This window comes from Scyliorhinus canicula, chromosome 8 (genome assembly GCF_902713615.1).
Source record: "Scyliorhinus canicula chromosome 8, sScyCan1.1, whole genome shotgun sequence".
Lineage (NCBI taxonomy): Eukaryota > Metazoa > Chordata > Chondrichthyes > Carcharhiniformes > Scyliorhinidae > Scyliorhinus > Scyliorhinus canicula.
In genome coordinates, this window is record NC_052153.1 from 19,151,569 (window position 1) to 19,157,568 (window position 6,000).

Here is a 6,000-nt window from a genome sequence, read left to right on the forward strand (position 1 = left end):
TTAAAAAACTGCGATTAGAAAAACAGCAGCTCCTCTGAGTTAATGGACCCCTGTAGAGTTGTATAAATAAACCTTAATTATCCCTCTGAAACTGCTTGACATGTCACTCAAAAAGCTTGTCAAAGGCAATGGTCCATAAAATTGAATGTAAACAATGCAGTTCAAAGCTTTGAGGCTTCTAGGCATATAGGCTAGAAAAAGTTAAGGGCAATGAAATTGACTGTGATAAAAAAAAACACTTCAAAGGTTTCCACCACAAAAGCGAATACTTTTAACTTAATCTCTCAGATATTCGAACTTGGCGTACTGACAGACAGTCTAAAGGGTTTAAGTCTGCAGATGGGAAAACTTTCACTTTATTGTCAGAGAACTTGAATTTTGACAGACAGTTTGAAAGGTTTAAGGTTGCAGATGGGGAGACCAGCCAAACGACCCCCATCCCAGGAAATACCCCAGACCTGAGCCCCTCCAGCCCAGCACAAGCCCTCCTGACCCCCACCTCCCATGAAGGATCCCACACAACACCCTGGAGCCAATTGGATAGAGTGTACTCATTCCCGTGTCACCCCTCTGAATGCAATTTGCCAGGAATCATATTTACTTGGCCTTATTCCCCCCCCCCCCCCCCCCCCCCCCCGCCCCCCGATTGAGCTGGCTTACAAATGGAGGCACTAGTTCTTAAGAACTGTGGTTCAGAATTTATCCTGTCTTTCTCTGTTCCTGTGTTTGCAGGAATATTTGTTCCTTACAGTACCAGTTGTGTTTTGAAAATGTGTTGCATTACCAGTAAAAATTATAAAATTCTAATAAAAAAAGAATGGGTAATAAATGTTGGCCAAGCCAGCAGTGTCCACATCTCCTGAGAGTAAAATAATTGAAAGAGATTAGGTTTGGCAACTTTCCAATCCACAATTTCAACCCATGATTATATCAGAACACTAGAAGGTAGGAGACATTGTACCTTTATTCACAAAAAAGAGGATTACATACGAGCCATTGTGTCTATCATCCATAATGTAAAACATTGCTGCAATTCATCATCAGGAACAAAAGTAAGCACTTGGAAAGATATAAACTAATCTGGAAGAATTAGCATGGTTTTGTGAAAGTAGGTCATATGTAACCAATCTTGTTAGGGTTCTTGGACGGTCAGTGAGATAGTGGATAGACGGGAATAATGGATATTGTTCCCCTAGATTCTCAAAAAGATAGGATCCTGCACATGAGAATGGTGGTTCACATTGAGATACAAGGAAGTGGAGGAAGTCTGAAGACAAAGGTGGGAAACAAATTGGGAGGTAAGAGGAACATTCGAAATAAAACAGATAGCATCAGATTGAAAAGCCAGGACAAGCGATGTTCCTTGCAGAGACTTGATTGAGGAAATGTATTTGGATTGATTACTTGGTCAGAGAAATTGATTTTAAGGGCCCATGCAACATTACATAGATGAGAAAATTTGTTGGTGGGGCGAAACATAAATAGGACGTTTTGTGTCCGATTCACCTTGAGCCAATGACGACTTGAGCACAAAATTTCCCGACAAGCGGAAATCGAGAATCTGGCCGGTGAGATCTTGTTTTCCTATTTTCCACGCCCCTCGTCGCTTCCTGCCCTCCCTGGGTGGGAACTCTGTTTCAATAAATTGTCATCAACTTAAATATAATTAAAGGGCTTCCCCGCAATATGTTTCCCCCCTCACTGACTTTTCATACTTTGGCGAGATTTACAACCGGGATTTTAAAACGTGAAGCAGTCGACGGGAACTGACTGGGGGTGGGAGAGGGACATGCCCAAGCAGTGCCCTTGGTATTGTCCCCTGGCTCTGCCCCTGGCACTGCCCCCCAGCCCCTGGCCGTGCCAACCCAGAAGGAGAAAATAGGTAAAAAGGACATAATACTCGTTCGTCTCAACTGGTTTTGCATAGTTTAAAATGGAACACCAGTAAAACAGGGAAATAAGAATGTTGATCCGAACTGTCTTTTCCTTCTGTGAACCTGGTGTTTATGGAGAGGGAGGGGGCGGCGGGGGGGTCCCTTATGTGTTGCGGGATGTTGCCCCGCAGTGTGCTGGGGGGCTTCCCCTTATCCGTGGGAGGGAAGGGGTTGCCCCATGTGTGGGGGTGGGGGATTCACCGTATCTGTTTGAGGGGGAGGGAGAGTTTATTTTGCAGCTCGCTGATTAGGTGCCCTTTACAAAGGGCGGCTCGGTGTCTATGGAGTCGGAGTTTCCGGCTCTATGCGGCCCCGTCCTGCCAGGGGCGCCAGGAGGGATTTTTTTCCTGCTCTAAGTGCCGGAATATCTGACAAGAAAAGCCCAGCTAAGCATTCTTCCAATACGGGAATCCAGGGGCATATTCCGAGCAATAAAGTTGAACAATTAACAGGAAGAGCAGCTTTAAACAATGAGTTGTGTGAATTTGATCCAAAGTTCATTCAGGTCCGCCGATCCCAGCGCGCCCCGCTGGCAGCGAGGTCGGAAACTTCCATTCACTGCAGCGGGATGGGAGAATCCCGCTGGCAGCGAGGTCGGAAACTTCCATTCACTGCAGCGGGATGGGAGAATCCCGCTGGCTACCCGCGAGGTCGGAAACTTCCATTCACTGCAGCGGGACGGGAGAATCCTGCTGGCAGCGAGGTCGGAAACTTCCATTCACTGCAGCGGGACGGGAGAATCCCGCTGGCTACCCGCGAGGACGGAAACTTCCATTCACTGCAGCGGGACGGGAGAATCCCGCTGGCTACCCGCGAGGATGGAAACTTCCATTCACTGCAGCGGGACGGGAGAATCCCGCTGGCTACCCGCGAGGATGGAAACTTCCATTCACTGCAGCGGGACGGGAAAATCCCATTGGCGCGAGCGGACGGAGAATCCCGCCACCCAGCTGGTCTCCATGTAACTCCAGTCCCACCTCAACAGGATGCACTCTGAAGCACCCTAGCAAAGCCACTGTATTGCAACTCCACAAAGAATAGACAGGCATTTCTAGTTTACGTATATAAATTTAGAGTACCCAATTCATTTTTTCCAATTAAAGGCAATTTAGCGTGGCCAATCCACCTACCCTGCACATCTTTGGGTTATGGGGGCGAAACCAAACCCACTCAAACACGGGGAGAATGGGCAAACTGCACACGGACAGTGACCCAGAGCCGGGATGAAACCTCGGACCTCGGTGCCGTGAAGCAGCAGTGCTAACCACTGCGCCACCGTGCTGCCATAGACAGGCACCAGCATCTTCTCAGTAATTTTCAAGAAATGCCAGACTTGCCAACAACGCCTACATGCCAAGAAATAATTTTTTACGTGAAAAGAGCTGGGCATTAAAATAAATACCATCGAGAAGCTAGAAGTGTGTGCAAATACAAAATATGTTACAAGGTGAGACAAAAGGTTTATAAAAAAACGTACCTGCTTCTGGCAGCAGATGGAGCTCTTTCATACCGATGGCATTGGAACAAAATCTGTGGACACAAATTTGAACCAAGTGACAGCAGTTGGAACCAAAAACAGAAAATGACAGGCAGAATCTAGGGTGAGAAATAAAGTTGATATTTCATAGAATTTTTTTTTACAGCACAGAAGGAGGCCATTCGGCCCATCGAGTCTGCACCGGCTCTTGGAAAGAGCACTCTACCCAAGGTCAACACCTCCACCCTATCCCCATAACCCAGTAACCCCACCCAACACTAAGGGCAATTTTGGACACTAAGGGCAATTTATCATGGCCAATCCACCTAACCTGCACATCTTTGGACTGTGGGAGGAAACCGGAGCACCCGGAGGAAACCCATGCACACACGGGGAGGATGTGCAGACTCCGCACAGACAGTGACCCAAGCCGGAATCGAACCTGGGACCCTGGAGCTGTGAAGCAATTGTGCTATCCACAATGCTACCATGCTTTCAAGTCAGTACTTAAAAGAAATTAGGGGTGCAACAGGTTTTAAGCAAAGGAAGAAGGAATTAACAAAAAGGAAGATCTGAGAGAGGATGAATGGAAGGCCGGAGAGATGAAATCATAGATAGAAGGAGGCCATTCAGCCCATCGAGTCTGCGCCGACCCTCTGAAAGGGCACCGCAACCACACCTAGTCCTCCGCTCTATCCCAACGACCCCTTAGCCTAACCTACACATCTCTGGACACTGAGGGGCAATTTATCATGGCCAGTCCACCTAACTTGCACATCTTTGGACAGCAGGTGGAAACTGGAGCACCCAGAGGAAACCCACGCAGAGACGGGGAGAACGTGCAGACTCTGCGCAGACAAACAGCCAAGGTGGGAATCGAATCTGGGTCCCTGGCGCTGTGAGGCAGCAGTGCTAACCACAGTGCTGCCATATTACACAAGGGGTGCTGGTGAAAGGCAAAAAGAGATGCTAATGGACCAAGTAAAGAAACTAAAGATGGAACGAGGGGAGGTACAAAGCAGAATCATCACCAACAATCACTGCACAAAAAGGAATGGGGACAGAGAGAATGATCCAAAAATGTTGACCTCAATGCTGAGCCCAGAAAGCTACAAAGTGTACAGTTGAACGACGAGATACTGATTTCCTCGAGTTACTTTGCGCTGCTTTTTCCTGTCCCGCCCCCCTGGGCGGGAACGTCCGGTCCTGCCGAAGGTGAGCCCCTAATGGCGGGTTCACCAGTGGCAGGACAGAAAAACCACATAAAACGCTGTGGACACCTGCGGGATCAGATGATTTTGCTGGAGGCCAATGGCAGTCTGCAACTGCTGGGGCGGGGGAAATTCCAACCTGTTCAATTTCATTGGAACAATGCAGGAGGCTGAGGATGGAGAGGTCAGTGTGGGGATGGAGCAGGGAGTTCAAGTCGACAGCTCGGGGTCATGCCTGTGAACTAAATTTGCACTTTGTCTCTCAAATGTAGGGTAGACTGCATTGTGAGCGGTGAATACACCATATTCATTTGAAAGGTGCACAAGTAAATCACTATTTTACCTGGAAGGATTGCGCGGTGGGAAGAAAGGAGCTCAAAGAAAGGCCTTGCATTTCTTGCACTTACATGGGAATGTCCCGTGGGAAAACGGGGGTGGGGGCTGAGGAGGGCTACGAGTGATTGAGGAGTGGACCGGGCTATCTCAGAGGGAATACTGAATACAGAGGAGGAGAAGCTAGTGGTATCACGGATTGCCGGGGCGGGAGGGTTGTTTAAATGACCTTGGATGATCCTTTGAATGAGAAGACTGGTGAGGTGAAAGGTGAGGGCAGGGGAACCCTATTGTGTTTCTGGAAGAGAGAAGAATGAGTGAGAGTAAAAGTGCATGGCAAAGTTGAGAACTCTGTCAACTACGGTTAGAGGGTCGGGTGGGTATGGTCAGTTGAGGAAAGAGGAAGATGGGTATCGAAGGTTGCATCATCAGAACAGATGCAATTGAGACAGAGAAACTGAGAGAACAGAATAAAGCCCTTACAGAAAATAAAGTGGAGGAATTGTAGTCAAGGCCTTTATGGGAGACAGTGGACTTACTGTGGAAGTTGGACATACAAACACATGAATTAAGAGCAGGAGTTGGTTACCCTCGAGCCTGCTCCGCCGTTTCATAAGATCATGGATGATCTGATTGAAACCTCAACACCACATTCCTGCCTGCCCCAAATAACCTTTCACCCCCTTGGTAACCACGAATCTCTCTAGCTCTGCCTTAAAAATGTTCAAAGACTCTACTTCCACTGCCTTTCAAGGAAGAGAGTTCCAGAGACTCACGATCCTCCTCACCTCTGTCTTAAATGAGCGACCTCTTACTTTTAAAATAGTAGTCAATAGCTTATCGCCAGAAAAGTAGGCAGCGAAGTCAAGGAATGGAACTGAACAGTTGGATATGGGCCATGTGAAAACAAGGGAAGAATGGAAATTGAAAGTGAAGTTGATGAAGTCCAATTTGGAGTGAGAGCAGGGAATTGGCATCAGTACATTTATAAATGTACTGGAAAAGTAGGTGAAGGAGAGGGCCTGAGTAAGACTGGGACAAAGAA